Genomic DNA, 23,107 nt, shown 5'->3' on the forward strand with positions numbered 1-23,107 from the left:
CTAGAGGCAATATTTGCATGAGTTCACATGAGGAAGAATCGCCGGGAAAGTGGAATAAGGGTGAAGGGTGACTAATGTAGTGCAGGAATTTGGTTTTAGTCGCAGCATTATTTCTCATGCAAAGGGTGCGTTTCGAACCATTGGCTCTGCTTCCCAAAGGCGGGGACGTGTTGGGCCACAGTCAGCTACATTGAGCAACAGGTGAGAAGCGACCCCCATCATAAAGAGGGTGCATCTGCAACAACATTTAACAGGACTGCAAAGAACGCCATCTCGCGCTACGCTCTACAGTGGCATGGCGACTGCATTGGGATGTGTATGTGCCCAACGACAATTACTTTGTCGTTCGTTGACACCAGCACATTGGTGGCACCGTTTGCGACCCTACCAAGAGCATAGGGCGTGGACCAACGAGGAGTGAGTTGGGTGGGTACCGGTTCAGTCTCGGTAGTGGTTCCCACATGGCGAGGCGTGGAAACACGTAATGCACCCAGGAACACTGTCTATCGTGATCATTTTGATCCAGATGTTATGGTATGGGGACAAACAATGGTACACAGGCGTACTGTCCTCCACATTTTTTTAACAAGGTGCATTCACCACTCAAGTTTACTGTGACACTGTACTGTTTGCGTCTTCTTAGGGATGCATCCACCCCTGACTTTCTTTTCATGGACGAAAATGCGCGACCGCCCCTAACTGCACAGGTGGAGGAAGTCTTGGAACGAGAGGATATTCGGGCGAATGGGCTGGCCTGCCCGTTCCGGCAATTTAAATCGCACCGAGCACGTGTGAGGTGCGTTGGGGAGATGCGTTGCAGCACGTCCGCATGCACCAATGGCCATCGAACAGTCATCAACCGCGATAGTGAAGAAATGGGACACCCTGCCCCAAGAACTCCTTGGATTGGATTGTATGTTAACTGGGGTCCTAGAAACGACGGAGGGGCTCCGTCCCCGCCGCAGCCGCAGTGGTCCACAACCCCACGACGACTACTGCAGTCCATTTCACCCCTCCGCCGCCCCACACCGAACCCAGGGTTATTGTGCGGTGCGACCCCAGTGCCCCCCCCCCCCCAGCCACCCCCCCCACCCCCCCCCCCACCCCCCAGGGAACGTCTCACACCAGACGAGTGTAACCCTTATGTTTGCGTGGTAGAGTAATGGTGGTGTATGAGTATGTGGACAACTTGTTTGCGCAGCAATGGCCGACATAGTGTAGCTAAAGCGGAATAAGGGGAACCAGCCCGCATTCGCCGTGACATATGGAAAAATGCCTAAAAACCATCCACAGACTGGCTGGCTCACCGGATCTCGACACAACGCCGCCGGGCGGATTCATGCCGGGGACCAGGCGCTCCTTCCCACCAGGAAAGCCGTGCGTTAGACCGCTCGGCTAACCGTTCGTGCCGAGAACTCCTTACTACCCTGTGACCAGCATGGGAGCACGTTTCAAAGCGTGCAGTGCTGTCCGTGGTGGTCACACAACCTTTTAAGAACTATGTCTAGCCTTTCATAATGTCCACCGGACCATCATATGGCGGAGACTACAGTGTAATTATTGTCTCTGAATACAAGTGTCATTTCTGTTCGTCTAATAGCATAATCGTTCAGTTATTTTCTGCACTATACTGTATGAGTTGTTTCTGTGTAGGGTCCAAGTTTAATCGACCTATATTACTTGGCAGTGGCGATCATGCAAATGTTACATTCGTACTTAAGTTTCGCACATCACTGCAATATTGCGAGCGCATTCAAAACTGGCGAGGCTTTTGTGGCCTTACAAGTGGTTTTGGATCTTTAGCAGTGCCCTTCATTAATTTTTGATATGGTGAGTTCTGAACCCAAGAGGAACAATAATCTCATAGGTACTGAATTACTGTTATCTTGTATAGAGCTCTGTTCGTCTATCACGTTATGCAGCACACGGCAAAACATGTAATTATATGAATGCGTGGTGCCTTTTCTTTCGGACATACAATTCATGTAATTGATTCGCCTCGATGGGGAATGAATTCACAACCGTCAATGCGGATCTACTATTACGTCCAACCTCACTGCGGAGATCTCAAAGTAGCGAACATGGAGGACAGCGAATAGGTGGCGCTAGGTGGAAATGTGGGTCGGCAGAATGGCATGTCGAGACAGTCTGCACAGTTACAATAAACACCGTGTCCAGTTGGCGCAGTGATTAACACAACTGTCTACTAGGCAGGAAGCAAAGACAGTTGCACTCGCGGTACAAGAAAGATCGGGAGAATGAGGACAGGCAAAAGTTAGTAGAGATTCGTGCTGCTGTAAAAACAGCGATGCGCGAAGCATACAACCACTACCACCGTCATACCTTAGCAAAAGATCTTGCTGAAAACCCAAGCAAATTCTGGTCTTACGTAACATCGGTAAGCGGATCGAAGGCTTCCATCCAATCACTCACTGATCAGTCTGGCCTGGCAACGGAAGACAGCAAAACGAAAGCTGAAATTTTAAATTTGGCATTTCAGAAATCTTTCACGTTGGAGGATCGTAAAAACACACCGTCGTTAGAGTCTCGTACAGATTCCCGTATGGAGGACATACTGATAGACATCCCTGGGGTTGTGACGCAACTGAATGGGTTGAAAATAAATAAATCACCAGGTTCTGATGGGATTCCAATTCGGTTTGACAGAGTGTACTGCATTGGCCCCTTACTTAGCTTTCATTTATCGCGAATCTCTTGCCCAACGTAAAGTCCCGAGCGACTGGAAAAAGCGCAGGTGACGCCTGTATATAAGGGTAGAAGGACGGATTCTCAAAATTACAGACCAATGTCCTTAACATCGATTTGTTGCAGGATTCTCGAACATATTCTCAGTTCGAATATAATGAATTTCCTTGAGACAGAGAAGTTGCTGTCCATGCATCAGCACGACTTTAGAAAGCATCGCTCCTGCGAAACGCAACTTGCCCTTTTTTCACATGATATTTTGCGAACCATGGATGAAGGGTATTAGACGGATGCCACATTCCTTGATTCCCGGAGAGCGTTTGACTCGGTGCTCCACTGCAGACTCCTAACTAAGGTACGAGTATATAGGATTGGTTCCCAAGTATGTGAGTGGCTAGAAGACTTCTTAAGTAATAGAACCCAGTACGTTGTCCTCGATGGTGAGTGTTCATCGGAGGTGAGGCTATCATCTGGAGTGCCCCAGGGAACTGTGGTAGGCCCGCTGTTGTTTTCTATCTACATAAATGATCTTGCCGTTGGTGGGGAGGCTTGCGTGCCTCAGCGATACAGATGGCCGTACCGTAGGTACAACCACAACGGAGGGGTATCTGTTGAGAAGCCAGACAAACATGTGGTTCCTGAAGAGGGGCAGCAGCCTTTTCAGTAGTTGCAGGGGCAACAATCTGGATGATTGACTGATCTGGCCTTGTAACACTAACCAAAACGGCCTTGCTCTGCTGGTACTGCGAACGGCTGAAAGCAAGGGGAAACTACAGCCGCAGTTTTTCCCGAGGGCATGCAGCTTTACTGTATGGTTAAATGGTAATGGTGTCCTCTTGGGTAATATATTCCGGAAGTAAAATAGACCCCCATTCGGATCTCTGGGCGGGAACTACTCAAGAGGACGTCGTTATCAGGAGAAAGAAAACTGGCGTTCTACGGATCGGAGCGTGGAATGTCAGATCCCTTAATCGGGCAGGTAGGTTAGAAAATTTAAAAAGGTTAAAGTTAGATACAGTGGGAATTAGTGAAGTTCGGTGGCAGGAGGAACAAGACTTTTGGTCAGGTGAATACAGGGTGATAAATACAAAATCAAATAGGGGTTATGCAGCAGTAGGTATAATAATAATGAATAAAATAGGAATGCGAGTAAGGTACTACAAACAGCATAGTGAACACATTATTGTGGACAAGATAGATACGAAGCCCATCCCTACTACAGTAGTACAAGTTTATATGGCAACTAGCTCTGCAGATGATGAAGCAACTGAAGAAATGTATGATGCAATAAAAGAAATTATTCAGATAGAGAAGGGAGACGAAAATTTAATAGTCATGGCTGACTGGAATTCGGTAGTAGGAAAAGGGAGAGAAGGAAACGTAGTAGGTGGATATGGATTGGCGGTAAGAAATGAAAGAGGATGCCGCATGGTAAAATTTTGCACAGAGCACAACTTAATCATAGCTAACACTTGGTTCAAGAATCATAAAAGAAGGTTGTATACATGGAAGAAGCCTGGAGATACTGACAGGTTACAGATACATTATATAATGGTAAGACAGATTTATGAACCAGGTTTTAAATTGTAAGACATTTCCAGGGGCAGATGTGGACTTTGACCACAATCTATTGGTTATGAACTGTAGACTAAAACTGAAGAAACTGCAAAAAGTTGAGAATTGAAGGAGATGGGACCTGGATAAACAGAAAGAACCACAGGTTGTACAGAGTTTCAGGGAGAGCGTAAGGGACCATTGACAGGAATGGGACAAAGAAGTACAATAGAAGAAGAATGGGTAGCTTTGAGGGATGAAACAGTGAAGGCAGCAGAGGATCAAAGACGTAAAAAGACGAGGGCTAATAGATATCCTTGGGTAACAGAAGAAATATTGAATTTAAATGATGAAAGGAGAAAATATAAAAATGCATTAAATGAAGCAGGCAAAAAGGAATACAAAGGTCTCAAAAATGAGATCCACAGGAAGTGCAAAATGGCTAAGCAGGGATGGCTAGAGGACAAATGTAAGGATGTAGAGGATTGTCTCACTAGGAGTAAGATAGATACTGCCTACAGGAAAATTAAAGAGCCCTTTGGAGAAAGGAGAACCGCTTGCATGAATATCAAGAGCTTTGATGGAAACCCAGTTCTAAGCAAAGAAGGGAAAGCACAAAGGTGGAAGGAGAATATAGAGGGTCTATACAAGGGCGAAGTATTTGAGGACAATATTATGGAAATGGAAGAGGATGTAGATGAAGATGAAATGGGAGATATGATACTGCGTGAAGAGTTTGACAGAGCACTGAAAGACCTAAGTCGAAACAAGGCCCCGGGAGTAGACAACATTCCATTAGAACTACTGACAGCCTTGGGAGAGCCAGTCCTGACAAAACTCTACCGTCTGGTCAGCAAAATGTATGAGGCAGGCGAAATATCCTCAGACTTCAAGAAGAATATAATTATTCCAATCCCAAAGAAAGTAGGTGTTGACAGATGTGAAAATTACCGAACTATCAGTTTAATAAGTCACGGCTGCAAAATACTAACGCGAATTCTTTACAGACGAATGGAAAAACTGGTAGAAGCCGACCTCGGGGAAGATCAGTTTGGATTCCGTAGAAATATTGGAACGTGTGAGGCAATACTGACCCTACGACTTATCTTAGAAGCTAGATTCAGTAAAGGCAAACCTATGTTTCTAGCATTTGTAGACTTAGAGAAAGCTTCTGACAATGTCGACTGGAATACTCTCTTTCACATTCTAAAGGTGGCAGGGGTAAAATACAGGGAGCGAAAGGCTATTTACAACTTGTACAGAAACCAGATGGCAGTTATAAGAGTCGAGGGGCATGAAAGGGAAGCAGTGGTTGGGAAGGGAGTGAGACAGGATTGTAGCCTCTCCCCGATGTTATTCAATCTCTATACTGAGCAAGCAGTAACGGAAACAAAAGAAAAATTCGGAGTAGGTATTAAATCCATGGAGAAGACATTGTAATTTTGTCAGAGACAGCAAAGGACTTGCAAGAGCAGTTGAAAGGAATGGACAGTTTCTCGAAAGGATGGTATAAGATGAACATCAACAAAAGCAAAACGAGGATAATGAAATGTAGTCGAATTGAATAGGGTGATGCAGAGGGTATTAGATTATGAAATGAGACACTTCAAGTAGTAAAGGAGTTTTGCTATTTGGGGAGCAAAACAACTTTTGATGTTCGAAGTAGAGAGGATATAAAATGTATACTGGCAATGGCAAGGAAAGCGTTTCTGAAAGAGAGATATTTGTGAACATCGAGTATAGATTTAAGTGTCAGGAAGTCGTTTCTGAAAGTAGTGCTATGGAGCGTAGGCATGTATGAAAGTGAAACATGGACGATAAATAGTTTGGACAAGAAGAGAATAGGAGATTCCGAAATGTGGTACTACAGAAGAATGCTGAAGATTAGATGGGCACATCACATAACTAATGAGGAGGTACTGAATAGGATTGGGGAGAAGAGAAGTTTGTGGCACAATTGACTAGAAGAAGGGATCGGTTGGTAGTACATGTTCTGAGGCATCAAGGGATCACCAATTTAGTATTGGGGGGCAGCGTGGAGGGTAAAAATCGTAGAGGGAGACCAAGAGATGAATACACTAAGCAGATTCGGAAGGATGTAGGTTGCAGTAGGTACTGGGAGATGAAGAAGCTTGCACAGGATAGAGTAGCATGGAGAGCTGCATCAAACCAGTCTCAGGACTGAAGACCACAACAAACAACAAATGATCTTTTCGATAGGGTGGATAGCAATGTGCGGCTGTTTGCTGATGATGCTGTGGTCTACGGGAAGGTGTCGTCGTTGAGTGACTGTAGGATGATACAAGATGACTTGGACAGGATTTGTGATTGGTGTAAAGAATGGCAGCTAACTCTATACATCGATAAATGTAAATTAAAGCAGATTAATAGGAAAAAGAATCCCGTAATGTTTGAATACTCCATTAGTAGTGTAGCGCTTGACACAGTCACGTAGATTAAATATTTGGGTGTAACATTTCAGAGTGATATGAAGTGGGATAAGCATGTGATGGCAGTTGCGGGGAAGGCGGATAGTCGTCTTCGGTTCATTGGTAGAATTTTGGGAAGATGTGGTTCATCTGTAAAGGAGACCGCTTATAAAACACTAATACGACCTACTCTTGAGTACGGCTCGAGTGTTTGGAATCCCTATCAGGTCGGCTTGAGGGAGGACATAGAGGCAATTCAGAGGCGAGCTGCTAGATTTGTTACTGGTAGGTTTGATCATCACGCGAGTGCTTCAGGAACTCGGGTGGAGTCTCTAGAGGAAAGGAGGCGTTCTTTTCGTGAATCGCTACTGAGGAAATTTAGAGAACCAGCATTTGAGGCTGACTGCAGTACGATTTTACTGCCGCCAACTTATATTTCGAGGAAAGACCACAAAGATAAGATAAGAGAGATTAGGGCTCGTTCAGAGGCATATAGGCGGTCATTTTCCCCTCGTTCTGTTTGGGTGTGGAACAGGGAGAGAAGATGCTAGTTGTGGTACGAGGTACCCTCCGCCACGCACCGTATGGTGGATCGCGGAGTATGGATGTAGATGCCGATGTAGATCCCGCATTCTAATCCTGGTCCGACAACGCTGCCACGCCCATGTTGACGTTGCCAGTTGTGAACAGATAGTGGTACTAGCAGGCTGGAAGTGCCGAGAGGTATACACGAGGTACAATGGAGGACGCGCCGTCATGTTGCTGGCCTGGAATGTCGTGGCGCTGGAGATCAAGTACCGCATCGTGCTGCCAAATCTGTAATTGCTACCTTCATCTTCTCAGACTGTTCCGATAAATGTCGAGCTTCCCTTTCTGTTTTAAAAGGTGCCATGTTCTGGTGAGATCAAAGGGGACTAATTGATCATGTTTCAGCTTTATGGCGACTGTACGTGGAAGCATGCTCTGTAACTCATGTATTGAACTGTGAAGTTTTAGCTTCGTTATTGCCTTGCTGAATTACCTGTTAACGCCTGCTCTACTAATATGCCAGGCTGTAGGTTTAAAAACAGGAGAGGGAATACTGAACTGTAGGCATACGTCCTGTCACGTTTGGGCTTTAGTGTGGCAGGCAAAGACGGCCGCGTTTTCTGATAAATTAGTGGTAAGGTTCTATGGGACCAAACTGCTGAGGTCATCAGTCTCTAGGCTTATACACTGCTTCATCTAACTTAAACTAACTTACGCTAAGAACAACACACGCACCCATGCCCGAGGGAGGACTCGAGCCTCTGACGGGAAGGGTGGCGGGGGGAGGGGGGGGGGGGCGTTCTCTGGTAAGGTTTTATCTTTCGACAGTCAATTACTTGCATATTTATGTACAGAACATTGTCACAAGGATGCACCTTTTGACACGTGCTTGTTTGCGTGTGTATTTTTACTTGTTTCTTTTGTTATACAGTTCCGAGCTGTTATTTGTGTGTACTAACTGTGTTTATATTCCTTTCTTTTGTTGTATGTAGAGTTCCGAGCTCTTATTTGTATGTACTAATTTCAGACGGAAAGGGACCTATAGATTCTGTCCAGCTTCTGTTCTTGAGTAAGTTATTTCCCATAAGCGCTGGTGTAAACACCTTGCTGTGAAACAAGTTGCATTTGCCAGTTGCCAAAAGTTTGCTAGTGTAAGAAATGGCATTAAATTAAAAGTTTTATGTTCTGTAGTTCTCTTTCTATCTGCCACTATAGTAATAATAATAATAATAATAATAATAATAATAATAATAATATAATTATTAGGAAAATAATAATAATAATAATAGTAAAAATAATAATAATAATTATTATTATTATTATTATTGTATTCCTTTCTCAGACGTTATGTCTGGTTAAAAATTGAAAGTGACGCGGTCCTTCATCCGGCGTGACTTCCTTTTAACTATACAGTATATGTTACATTGCATTTAGGAACTTTCGGGTAATTGAAAATGTATCAATATTTACAGATTTCTGTAAGTTTATACATACGTTTGGATGTAGCTGTATTGCGTTGCTGTACTGGTGGATATTGTGTGGTATGACTCCTGTAGTTGATAGTATAATTGGTATAATGTCAACTTTATCCTGATGCCACATGCCCTTGACTTCCTTAGCCAGTTTCATGTATTTTTCAATTTTTTCTCCTGTTTTCTTCTATAGATTTGCTGTATTGAGTATGGATATTTCGATTAGTTGCGCTAATTTCTTCTTTTTATTGGTGAGTATGATGTCGGGTTTGTTATGTGGTGTTGTGTCAACTGTTGCAATGGTTCTGTTCCAGTATAATTTGTATTCAACATTCTCCAGTACATTTTGTGGTGCATACTTGTATGTGGGAACGTGTTGTTTTATTAGTTTATGTTGTATGGCAAGTTGTTGATGTATTATTTTTGTTACATTGTCATGTCTTCTGGTGTATTCTGTATTCGCTAGTATTGTACATCCGCTTGTGATGTGATCTACTCTTTCTATTTGTTGTTTTCAAAGTCTCCATTTATCTGTTGTGGTATTGGGATCTTTAATAATATGCTTGCTGTAATATCTGGTTTTTATTGTTTCATCCTGTATTGCAATCATGAATCATTCCATCTCACTGTATATATTGCCTTTTCTTAGCCATGTGTTGGATGCGTCTTGATCGATGTGTGGCTGTGTTAGATGATACAGGTGCTTGCCATGTAGTGTTTTCTTTTTTCAATTTACTTTCTTCGTATCTGTTGATGTTATGTGATCTAAAGGGTTGTAGAAGTGGTTATGAAATTTCAATGGTGTAGCCGATGTATTTATGAGTGATTGTTTTGTGTATTTTGCTAGTTTCTGCTCGTTCTATAAAGAATTTTCTTAAATTGTCTACCTGTCCATAATGTAGGTTTTTTACGTCGATAAACTCCCTTCCTCCTTCCTTTCTGCTTAAAGTGAATCTCTCTGTTGCTGACTGTATGTGATGTATTCTATAATTGTGGCACTGTGATCGTGTAAGTGTAATGAGTACTTCTAGGTCTGTGTTACTCCATTTCACTACTCCAAATGAGTAGGCCAATATTAGTATAGCATAAGTATTTATAGCTTCTGTCTTGTTTCTTGCTGTCAATTCTGTTTTCAGTATTTTTGTTAGTCTTTGTCTATATTTTTCTTTTAGTTATTCTTTAATATTTGTTTTATCTATTCCTATTTTTTGTCTGTATCCTAGATATTTATAGGCACCTGTTTTTTCCATCGCTTCTATGCAGTCGCTGTGGTCATCCAATATGTAATCTTCTTGTTTAGTGTGTTTTCCCTTGCTATGCTATTTTTCTTACATTTGTCTGTTCCAAAAGCCATATTTATATCATTGTTGAATACTTCTGTTATCTTTAGTAATTGATTGAGTTGTTGATTTGTGGCTGCCAGTAGTTTTAGATCATCCCTGTATAGCAAATGTGTGATTTTGTGTTGGTATGTTCCAGTAATATTATATCCATAATTTGTATTATTTAGCATGTTGGATAGTGGGTTCAGAGCAAGGCAGAACCAGAAAGGACTTAATGAGTCTCCTTGGTATATTCCACACTTAATCTATATTGGCTGTGATGTCATATTATTTGAATTTGTTTGGATATTAAGTGTGGTTTTCCAACTTTTCATTATTATGTGTAGGAACTGTATCAATTTAGGGTCTACTTTGTATATTTCCAATATCTGTAGTTACCGTGAGTGGGGTACACTATCAAAAGTTTTTTGGTAATCAATGTATGCGTAGTGTAGCGACCTTTGTTTAGTTTTAGCTTGATATGTCACCTCTGCATCTATTATCAGTTGCTCTTTAAATCCTCGTGCTCCTTTGCAACAATCTTTTTGTTCTTCATTTATAATTTTGTTCTGTGTTGTATGTGTCATCAATTTCTGTGTAATTACTGAAGTTAATATTTTGTATATTGTTGGTAGGCATGTTATGGGGCGATATTTAGCTGGGTTTGCTGTGTCTGCTTGATCTTTAGGTTTCAGATGACTTATTCCATGTGTAAGTGTATCAGGGAATGTGTATGGGTCTGCAATGTAACTGTTAAATAATTTAGTTAGATGTGAATGTGTTGAGGTGAACTTCTTTAGCCAGAAATTTGCTATTTTATCTTTTCCAGGGGCTTTCCAATAGTGAGTAGAATTAATTGCTTGAGTGACTTCATGTTGCAAAATTATCACTTCAGGCATTTGTGGTATCATCTTGTATGTGTCTGTTTCTGCTTGTATCCACCGTGCGTGCCTGTTATGTTGTACCAGGTTTCACCATATGTTGCTCCAGAAGTGTTCCATGTCTGTTATGTCTGGTGGATTGTCTATTTTAATGTGTGTGTTATCTATTGTCCGATAAAATTTCTTTTGGTTTGTGTTGAATGTTTGGTTTTGTTTCCTTCTATTTTCACTTTTTTTGTATCTTCTAAGTCGTTTGGCCAATGCTTGTAATTTCTGCTTCTTTTCATCTAATTGCTCTATCGCTTCTTGTTGTGAGATTTTACCTAACCTTTTTCGTTTTTTTTCTGACATTTCATTTCTTATAAAATGTGTTAGCTGTCCGATGTCTTTTCTCAGTTTTTCTATTGTGATCTGTAGCCTGTGTTGCCATGCTGGTTTTGTGGGTTTCTTCCGTGTGTTGGTTGGTTCTGATCTCTGCCTAGTGTGTATATTTAGTGTAGTGAGTGCTCCTATATAAAACAGTAGTTGTAACTCTTCCATAGTTGTGTTTTCATTTATTTTGTTGTGTATGATTGTGTTGATAGTTTTTATTGTTGTTTCGACTTGTGGGTTATTTGGCGGTCTTTGCAAGAATGGTCTAATGTCTGTATTTTTGTCTTTGTATTCTATATATTATTATTATTATTATTATTATTATTATTATTATTATTATTATTATTATTATAGTGGCAGTGATAGTAGAAGAACTGCCGGTATTAATTTCACTAGTTCACAGTCAGTATCATTTACTCACATTGTCTCTACACACATGCAAATCATTTTAATACTAAGCTACGCCGTGAAAGTTTACGGAGCCACATTTTAATACTACTTGTCATATGACAATAGTTTTTCTTAAGTAACTATGGTGTAAAATGTGAAAATGTACTGCACGTCTGAAACCCTGATCCATTATAAGAGAGGATCTGGTGGCCCTTTCCGCATCAGGTTAAATAAATAAATAAACAAAAAAATACATATTTTGATCATAATTTTTCAGAATCAGGCAGCCACAAGAATTTTTTAACGGTCTGATTTTAAAAGCCACGAGGATTTTTTAACGGTCTGATTTTACTTAAATAGTGGAGTGTTGTGGATTATGGTAAAACCTGCCTGAGTTTTGTTAAAGTAAGTTAGACCGTTGGCCGTGCTCTTTCTTTGTTGCATATTACGTAGGGTGACGACTCAACATTTGCTCTAGTAAATTCAAATAATTCATTAATTAGTGACATTCTCTTTGTTTGCTGTAAATTTTCGTGGGCCTTTTGCTGTATTCAAGCTGTTGTATTAAATGAACTATCCTTCCCTGTAAACAACTATGAGCGCCATTCGTGTTCAGGTTGCTTAAGTAAGAAGTATTATTTTTCCCTTTGGGTAATTAAGATTCTAAGAGCCTTTGGCTGTTGTTTAAAACAATTTGTTTTATAACTCATTCAATGTGTAAAACCTGTCAGTCGTTGCTTAAATTGTAACTTTATAGCGGGGTTTACTTGTGATGAACTTTGAAGGCCAATGGCTGTTGCAGTCTAGAATATTTTAATTCTAAAATTTCAGTTGGCAATGGCTCAGTGCTCAACGTACCAAAGTATGTTGCTTGTGGAATTTGTTGTTATTAAATAAAATTGTTCAGTGTTGTTTGAGGAGTCCAGTCCAATGACTTTCCACACCCTGATCCTTGTAACCTATCTGTATGTCCCATTGAGAACATAAAATATTTCAGTCGAAAAATGTGACAAAGGCTGTAGCAAAGATAAACGTTACAGTTTTTTCCCAGTAGATTTCGTTTCTTTCCCAGATCCAGCTGAGCTTGTCCTGAGTTACCAAGTCTTGAACTCGGAAGAATGATAAACAGTAAACAGCCCTATGTTCTCTCCTCAGTGCGAAATTTCAAGTGTATTCCATAGATTAACTTTGAGAGCTTGTAGCATGAAAATTTGACGACAGTACAAGGCGGTTTCTGGGTCCAGACGCTTTAATTTCACAACTGGAAATCGTTTCTTTTAACTGTATCCAGTGCAACAGTCTTTTAGAACGATCGTCAACTTAAACAGGAATTACTCCGCACTGAATCTGTATTTTTAATAAAGAGACGAACGCTCTAGTGTAAACAGCATATGTCTATAGGAAGACTGTTCTTTCGCTACACATACAACGTCCCATTTTCGCAGCTTTTCCTTTTCGTAAAAGAACTATTTCCAGTATCAATCTTCGTGAACGATTATCAAAAATAGTTTGGTTGTCTATCTTCTATACCAGTTTATTCGAATTCAAAATTCAAATTGTGCATGTCTCCAGAGTACATGTACGGTAAATCCAATCAGAAAGCTAAGGCAGGAGTTGTTTAAACGAATATCCAGCTGAACTGTTTCCTGTCACCATCGCTTGTGAACGCATGCGCCAACAGGTCATTGCCCGGTCCCAATATAACGTGAATCCAACATACCGTAACAAAGCGTGCAGTGCGTTAACACAATGTTACACAGCTGTCCCGCATTCCAGCCGCTCCTACGTTTGCTTTGAGATCACAAGTAATGTAAATGCTCAAAGCAAAATTTCGCCTGCCCTACAAGCCACAAAGCAACCGCATGTCAAAGTGATTCGGTACCTCTCTGGGCGAAATTAATTCATTTGACGAAGTAAATATGAATTAGGAAGCGGAGACGCAAATATTACGTTTCCATTTTCCCTCCAAGAGTTTATTTACACGAAACAATACGGTTCCTTACCTGAAGCGTCAGAAGTTTAATCGGTTTCATAGAGCTATTTCACTTTAACGCGCTCTTGCTGAGGGCTTTCATTAACTCTAACCAAAATTGTCACGGTAGAGTAAATAGTGGGCACTATAATAATTTTGCTATTAAATTTTATGACTTTAAACGTGTTATCGCTTAATTCACTACTGTACAGTCCACGTGCAGCTGATCTGTATTCAAATACAGACTTGAGCAGGGAACTGCACCGACAGCAACCAGGTCTGTGACCTTTGTTATGTCATCCGAGCAAACCTGCGCATTTTAACTGGTTAACCGTGCACACAACAGTGGTGCTTTTCTGCAGTCACACATTGTGAGAATCAACTTTATTTACAAGTCATCATTTACAACTAGTAAGCGGGGTGTCCAAAATGTCTCACCGCAGTGCCGTACTATTGTTAGCCGCGCGTGCCGTATGATTGTTCGCCCGCCTGTGGTACTTCCCTTCAAGTGGACTCTCCCAACATTCCACTGTTTCGTTTATCTCAGCCATCGTCGTAGTATCGTTGCTGTGTGTCGTTACGTCTTGACGTGAACGTTTAAGTTTAGTTACTTTGTTTCGTTTTTGTCACTGTTTCGTTTTTGTCACTGTTAAAATGCCAACCATGGAAGAAGTGTGTTTTTAGTCGAACAAGTGTTCAAAGCTGGCGGTAAATACACAGTTTCAGTTCGTCAAACATTTAATTCAGTCTTCCCGTAGACAACACTCTCACATCGCGATACTTGCAATTTCTAGTCGTCGGATTCATAAGAGAACTTGTGTTAAGTGAAATACTGAACGGTTATTTTCAACAAGATGGTGCAACCGCGCGCCTCAGTCTGGAACCGTGCGACCCCTACGGTCGCAGGTTCGAATCCTGCCTCGAGCATGAGTGTGTGTGATGTCCTTAGGTTAGTTAGGTTTAGGTAGTTCTAAGTTCTAGGGGACTGATGACCTCAAATGTTAAGTCCCATAGTGCTCAGAGCCATTTGAACCATTTTTGCAACCGCGCATACAGCTCGCGTTTCAATGTCTCTGCTTGCTGATGTATGTGATGATCGCATGATTTCACAGGGATTTTGGCCTCCACGATCGCCTGACCTAACACCACCTGACATTTTCTTCTGGCGTGCAGTGAAAGCAGCTGTCTATAAAAACCGTCCAAACTCCATCGATTAATTGAAAACTCCAATATCCACTTTCACTGCTTCTGTTACAGAAGAAATGTTACAACTTGTGTTTGGAAACAGATTAGACGAATTGAATTGTGTATGCAACAATCGGAGGAGGTGGGGGTACACTTTCAACATTTATTGTGAAAATTTGTAAGTAAATATGAATATTTAATAACTTAATAATGTGTATTTCACTGAGTTTCATTTCGGTATATTCACTACGGCATACGGCACGCGCGGCTAACAATCGTACAGCACTGCGGAGAAACTTCTTGAAAACCCCGTAATATCAAATTTGTACGAGGAATAAGCAGGACATAGGCAATGGTTTAGCATCAACTGAAAATTGAATGATGAGAACAGCAAAATGCGTATTTACTTTATAATTACAAGTGTGCAAGACACACATAACCACGCAAACCACTCCTTACGCTGTCTGCTGGATGCTGCAGAGCAGCTTTTTCAGGTCTGGTTTTTCTACGAAAATCGTGCGTCCGGCCTTGCCGTTGTAAACTGTCTTTCACGTAAATCTGCGACGATGCATTTAATGGTGATCCTCACACTGCCAGTACTCTGGTGCAAACTACGTTAAATGAATTCAGCTTTACGGCCTCGAAAGGAACTTGGTTCTAAAACTAGTGTCGCTGATTAGTGTTATCGAAACCGGATATTATTTTGTGGACTATTACATAATTTAAAATGTGACACCAAAAAAATAATTTCCTGGCGCTAACGAGTTAATCTACGATTAAATTTTTAAACAAATTTTACATAACTATAAATATCCTTAGAAAAAATTTGAAATTAATGGTTTCTAAGTCACAATATTCTTACTAAGAACACGAATAAAACCATCGAGTTTGTATGTTTACAGTTGCCATTAACTCATATTCATAGTGCCTTCTGTCTTGGCCTAGACACAGTTCTTCCAGTCCCCATATATTTTCGACATCTCGACCAGCATACATTCAAAATCCTCTTATTTCTTGGTCGGCTCCTACTAACACACTGCTTCCCCGATGGGACGTCTACAGGAAAAAGAAAAGAAAACAAAAAGATCCTTTTTAAAGCGGTGCTCCAATTCAGTCCATCGTTCCAGACTGCACCATTGTCTTATAGTTCATGCAGGCGTGAGAAAAATTAAACGAACTTGCCGTCAAACAGGCAACTATTTACTGTTGTACCCTTACTTGTACTCCTTCACTCTTGTACTCTTACTTGTACTCCTCCACTTTCCAACAAATTCCACACAATGTGGTGTTCACCACTCAAGTCGTCCTCAAAGTTTTGCCTCTGTCGTATTTCTCAAGTAAAATCATAGACGAATCTTGCTGGAAGAAATTGGCTCTTAGAGGAAATTGGAACTGCTGTCTTGAATGGTCATCATACTTCTGATTGCATACTCTGAATCACAGGATGGCGCAATGGTTAGGACACTGGTCTCTCATATGGGGCCGTGGTACAGATCCCCAGTAGCCCATCCCAGTTAGGATTTTCTGTGACTACCCTAAACCGATTAATGGATGGCTGCCTTGAGAAAGACACGCCGAACTACTTCGCCGTTCTTCTACAATCTGACGTCACACTCCGTATGTTTAGCTCTTCTTTGACGGCATATTAAACTCACGCTTTTCTTTTTCAGAGATGTGCTCAATACGAACGACGGAGGTCAATATCGATTGAGCAACTCAGAGAAATCACATGTTTGTCAAAACATCAAATTCACCAAATTCCATTAACAATCAACGTCTATTCACAGTTAAAAAAACTCATCAGGCTCATAAGAGCTGCAGATTTTTAGTAAATTTTTTGCTACGTCTTCTGCCGCTTCTTGCATCCTCTGCTTCGAGTATCCCTATCTATCTCGTCAAAAACTTTCTAGTAGTCTGTCGTATCCTCTCTTGGTCTCTCCTTTCTTTTTTTTCCTTCCATAGGATCTCATCTTGAACTGGTAGGTAGGCTCAGCACGTTAAGAAACAGACGACTGTTCCTGTGATACTTAACGCTCCCAGCTGCTGCTTGGTAAGACGCAAGAGAAACGTAAAACAGATCCTCATTGTGTACATGCGACTAGAGAGCTCTAGGCAAAGCATTGAATATACGGAAGTCAAATTCTACGCAAAGTGCCCGGGAGTTGGAGTGATGGGTGCGCGACGAGGCTACATTCACACACTTTTGTTCCGTAACATTTTTATTGTATGTTTAAGTATACTGACGGGGCAGTAAAGCAGCAGGAAACTGCGTTATACACATATTCAGTAGCTTTCGGTCTTTGCGTAGGATTTCGTCACTGAAAATCCGCAGATGAGTTGATAGTCGTGGCACAAAATGAGAGCAGAGGAACGGATATACGTTCAAAATTCGATATCACAGAACGAGGTGGGACAGTGGTTAGCACACTAGACTTGCATTTGAGAGGACAACGGTTCAAATCTGCGTCCGGTACATGTTTTCCTTATTTCCCTAAATTTGTCCAGGCAAATTCCTGTCTGATTCGTTTCATAGGGCATGGTCGATTTTCTTCCGCATCCTTCAAACATTTCCGAGCGTGTGCACCGTCTCTTATGACCTTGACGTCAATGGGACGTTAAACCATAAGCTTCCACCCTCCCATCATCATTCATTCATTTATTTATTCATTCCATGCGTTGTTATTTAATACCGGTTTTGGAAATCTGAGACTTTACTAGTACCTCCGCAGATATTCGGCAAAAGGTAAGTAAATTGTGTTTCATTCCATTTAAGGAAAATCCTTCACAAGGCAGGCTGTCAAATACAAAAAATGGTTCAAATGGCTCTGAGCACTATGGCACTCAACTACTGTGGTCATCAGTCCCCTAGAACTTAGAACTACCTAAACCTAACCTAACCTAAGGACATCACACACATCCATGCCCGAGGCAGGATTCGAACCTGCGACCGTAGCAGTCGCACGATTCCCGACTGCGCGCCAGAACCGCGAGACCACCGCGGCCGGCTGTCAAATACAAGCCCGTGTCGTGAACATCAGATGTGGTGTCGTGATGACAACGGATGCGTACTTCATTACTGTTAGAATTGCTAATAATTGCGTTTTAAAAATTACTTATACAGCAATCGTCGTAATTTTATTGGTATCGGTGGCAAACTGTTGGTTCCCTCTTCCACGCTCTCACAAATTAAAAGTGACCGCAAGTCGCGATGCAAAATCGATTTGTTGTAGGCCTTTCTTGTATCTTCTCTGTCCTTGCTGAGGAAAATATTCAGGTATCGGTCGAATGAGTAGGTTATCTCGTTCGTGAATGGGTTTCACTTCTTGAAGATACTGTCAATGTATTTCATTCCAGCCGGCCGAAGTGGCCGTGCGGTTAAAGGCGCTGCAGTCTGGAACCGCAAGACCGCTACGGTCGTAGGTTCGAATCCTGCCTCGGGCATGGATGTTTGTGATGTCCTTAGGTTAGTTAGGTTTAACTAGTTCTAAGTTTTAGGGGACTAATGACCTCAGCAGTTGAGTCCCATAGTTCTCAGAGCCAGCCAATTTCATTCCATCGTCTGCTATTCCTACGATTAATTTTATGTGGTCTGTCGGCTTTCAATCGCTCGGTACGCATAGTCCCACATATTCAATGACTACGACTGTTCCCAATGATTATTCATCAATCCTGTAATCAAACAATAATTGGTCTCTCTGCGTATTTATGCGCCATATGATATAGCTTATAGAGTGTAAAAAAGCAGGCACAGGTATTCCATATTTTGAGAGGTTATAGTCTGTATTAAACAAGACAAAAATTTCCAGTCAGCATGGCCCCTAAAATGTATACCTTATGAGCAATAAGCGCGTGTTCATCTTCGCTATTGTGGAATTTATCTCTTCTACCGTAAGTTCTTTGCCATTTCAAACGACCAGCATACCGCAGTAAACAAAGACGGCTGAATTGTTGTGCTAGTGGTACCCTTTGTTGTGGATATTTTTCAGGATACAAGTCACGTGGTCGCCGGTTGCTTCCGTTTGAGAATAACGTCTGCCATCTCCTGTGATAAATAATAGGCTTTCATTATGCTGGTAAGTGCAAAGAAAAAACTACAATGTAAAAGCATTTCAGAAACTTATCAGAACACAAATGGTTCCAATAGAACCCAGACCTGTGAATATGATTTATAGTAACATTAACAGATGTTACTATGTTGCATACTGCATTCCCTACAATGTCCGTGACAGCCATGTGCTTGCAGTAGAAGAGATGTTTCACAATAATGAAGATGAACACGTGCCTATAGCTCTTAAGGTATACTTTTCAGAGGCCATGTTTACTGGGCATTTTTGTCTTGTTTGGTCAAGACCATCACATCTCAAAATATGGAATATATTTTTAATACCATGTTTTTTAAGCTGAGGAAGAGCTCCCAATTCCTGTACCAAACGTCAATCCTGTATGCATTAAACTACATTTTTGATAGCGCTGCTGTTTACAACTGTATCAATTGCGATTAAAGAAGACAATGGGAAAACAATAATTACGGAAAAATAAATGAATGGGATGAGAATTATAATTTAACGCCTCGTATAGAATAACACCATAACAGTAGAAGAGCACGTAAGCCTTAGGCAAGGAAATCGGGTTTATCCTCCTCAAAGAAAAATAATTACGTAATATTAATAATCTACTTTCGCTTCCAAGCTTCATGTAGTTCGATAGGTGATACACTCAGTTATGTCTTCGTTCTAAATGCGCAAAAGCAGGAGCTGATAATGCAAAAACCGACATGTTTCATTTACGTCATGGCATACCCTTGTTACCACCGGGAAGGCGTTGATCACGTGATGAAATGTGCATCAGTTGCATGCAAGTAATCATGTCTTCATGGAACTCTACATTTCTCGAACTAGACACAAAATAAATCACAGAACGCTGGATCTCTTCTGCTATTAGCACTTTTTCTTTACCAATGTGTTGCATTTAGAGACATAGAAGACCTTATTGTGCTCAAAAAACACCAAATAATAAGAGGTGGAACGCCTTTTGTGTCTTCGTAGCTTGGATCAGGGGAAGCGAACTATGATAGACAGGTTAGTTGGTTGATTTGGGCGAGGGAACCAAACAGTGATGTCATCGGTCCCATCGGGTTAGGGAAAGATGGGGAAGGAAGTCAGCCGTGCCCTTTCAAAGGAACCATCCCGGCATTCGCCCGAAACGATTTAGGAAAATCACGGAAAACCTAAAACAGGATGGCCGGAAGCAGGTTTGAACCGTCGTCCTCCCGAATGGGAGTCCAGTGGGCTATCGACTGCGCCAACTCGCTCAGTGGAATGCCTGCGTTTAAGATACGAAAACATTAGTAGCCTTCTTAGCGGCCTGCCAGTGAACTTCGGATACGGGAAAATATGGAGCGAAACTCCGAAAAAATCGTTCAAATGGCTCTAAGCAATATGGGACTTAACAGCTGAGATCATCAGTCCCCTATAACTTAGAAATATTTAAACCTAACTAACCTAACGACATCACACACATCCATGCCCGAAGCAGGATTCGAACCTGTGACCGTAAAGGTCGCGCGGTTCCAGACTTACGCGCCTAGAACCGCTCGACCACCCTGGCCGGCCTCGCTGTGGGAAGTATGAATATTATAGGATATTTTTCGTTAATATTTCATGAATAAGGCTCGTAGTCTGGTGGTAAAGTGTGTACTTGGAAAAACTTTTGTGACAGTGCAAGATGAGAAATTTTAATCCTTAACTTCTCGTAGCCATGTAAAATTTCATGAATGACATCGTGGCCTCTTTTGAGTGTAAAATTATTTATTTATAAAGCCCAGTGTTGCAGTATCAAGTGGAAATAGTTGCGATTCAGCAGATATCAAAACCTAAAACCAGCTGATATGACATAACACAGAAGTAGGTTTTATCGCATACTGCTCCTGACTGCGACCTTTTATGTATTGCAACGTTTGAATTGCCCTGTTAAATTGTTGTTGTTATTCTGCTTAGTTCCCTAATACTGTATTGGGTGTGGTAAATACTTTCATATTTATTTTTGTTTCGTGTAAACCAAAAGCTAGTTTCTTCGCATGGACTCAATGTTTTTTTCGAATTTAATGCAGGCATCCGATATTTTAAATCTGGAAAAAGAATATTTGAGCCATCAGCTGTACAGCTGTATGCGTATTCTCTATCTGTTTCGATTATTACGATCATCTTCACGGGAGGAAAACAGTGTACAAACAGTACATCAATGCATCAAACATACAATTTTGTCATATGTGAGCCAACCAAACACAGAACATATACAACTATCGTAAGTCTGTCTTGACAGTCTGTATAAATGCGCTGTACGACAGCCCGATTACAGTAATACACACTTTGTGAGAACTCCACACTTCAGTGGATGTTTTTCTCCTATGAAGCCAATAGTAATAATAGAAACTGACAGAATAAACATACAATTGTACAGCTGACGGCACAAATATGCTGTATTCATATTATCTAACAGCTGTAGACACACATACGAAAGCTCCGACGTTAGAATTGGGGTGAGAGGATGATTCTAGTAGATGCATTTCTACTAGATTGTATTGTTGTAAGTACCTATTGATAAAGTGGGAAGAGATTTGGGTACGAACTATTGCATTTCTAACACTTGCAAAGAAGAAAACTTGAGTCACCAAGACTACAAAGCATTCTAATCTACATAATTTGCAAATTACTGTGAAATTCATAACACACACTGGCAAGAGGAAAACACAATTCAAAGAACTACACACCCATTCCGCGCAAGATACAATAATACCAATTCTGTCAAAAGCTGCTAACATGGAGTTCTCCTTTAAATGCAAGAAATAACGGAACACGGATGCAAACAATTGGAATAAAACAATATATTTCGAATGCAAGGTCTAAAGGAATGTTCGATACGAGTCGTTGGCGTTGGCCAGTGACGTAATGTTGATGGGTGCCGTCAGGTCGCTTTTTCGTGCATATATTCAGTTTTTTGCTAGTTGTCGAAGCCAACGAACATAAAGAAATTTAAAAAAAACTAGTTGTGGTGACAGATTGATCTGTAGTCTAGCCCGAGGCATAGGCTGGATTGGAATGCAACAGGCTGGTTGCCAGTTAGACTCATGTGTCTATTTGCTAAGATCTAGATTAGGTTGGAAGGCAACAGTTCGGTTACGAGTTGGCGAAGGCAATGAATGTGATGTTAAAAAGCCTTGTTGCAGTGACAGGGACGGCCGGAGTGGCCGAGCGGTTCTAGGCGCTACAGTCTACAACCGCGCAACAGCTACGGTCGCAGGTTCGAATCCTGCCTCGGGCATGGATGTATGTGATGTCCTTAGGTTAGTTAGGTTTAAGTAGTTCTAAGTTCTAGGGAACTGATGACCTCAGAAGTTAAGTCCCATAGTGCTCAGAGCCATTTGAACCATTTTTTTGCAGTGACAGACTGATCTGTAGCTTGGCGCGTTTGAAAGCGTCGCCAATAACATAACATTACAGTCACCATATTGTTTACGGCGTTTGACGTATGTTTCCTATGCCACTGGTCAAAGCTGACTAGTCGCATCGAACATTCCTCTATATCCAGAACATATTTACATCGAACAGTTCACACACGAATCCGTACACAGTAATAAATGTACGTAATCCCACAGAACGCCATACGAGGAAACCAGCTTCTGCTTTATATGTAACAAAAACAGAATGTAAGGAATCATTTACTCCTTCCAGTACTGTGGACGTGAGCAAAAACCAAGCGGAATACTAGCAACGTATTTCCAATGGAATTCACACAGTGAGTCGCAAGCAGAAACCAATTGCGGTCCAACCTGGATAAATTTACTACGGAACACAAACAACTACGGAAGACATTAAATCACCCAATAGGAAAATGACTGGGCGAGGGATTGACAAATTTGCAGCGAACCAAGCGGCCTGGCAGCGAACCAAAGTCATGTTACCGGAAGTCCCTATGTGAGCTTCACGCCCGTGCTTGTACTTACCGTGGCTCTTACGGCTGAAGACGACTGCGGAGACGGCACGACACGAGCGGTACGTGTAGAGAGCCGCGTCGCTGGAGACTGGCGACCAACGCGACGAGGCGTGGTCCGTGGTGCCCCTGGCAGGCAGCGGCGCGGTAAATATAAACCAACGGCGATGCGCTGCGGCTTGGCCGCTGCCGCTACTTAGCACGCCGGCCCGCGCGCTGACAGTCGTAAACACGCCTCGCCGGGGAGGGGACGAGTCGCCGGCAGGTGCTCTGGCCGCTGGCGCTCTTGAGTTCTGCTTAAACTGGG

General features: G+C 41.7%; 1 protein-coding gene across 1 annotated transcript in view; it reads right to left on the reverse strand.

Moving 5' to 3' along the window:
- LOC124775410 overlaps nt 1-22,888 on the reverse strand; it is a 134,696-nt gene extending 111,808 nt beyond the window's left edge. The window contains exon 1 of the mRNA XM_047250242.1: nt 22,814-22,888. The gene's annotated coding sequence lies outside the window, so the exon portion shown is untranslated. The remainder of the gene's footprint in view (nt 1-22,813) is intronic.
- Between the last annotated feature and the right edge of the window lie 219 nt (nt 22,889-23,107).

Source organism: Schistocerca piceifrons, chromosome 2 (genome assembly GCF_021461385.2).
Source record: "Schistocerca piceifrons isolate TAMUIC-IGC-003096 chromosome 2, iqSchPice1.1, whole genome shotgun sequence".
Taxonomy (NCBI): Eukaryota; Metazoa; Arthropoda; class Insecta; order Orthoptera; family Acrididae; genus Schistocerca; species Schistocerca piceifrons.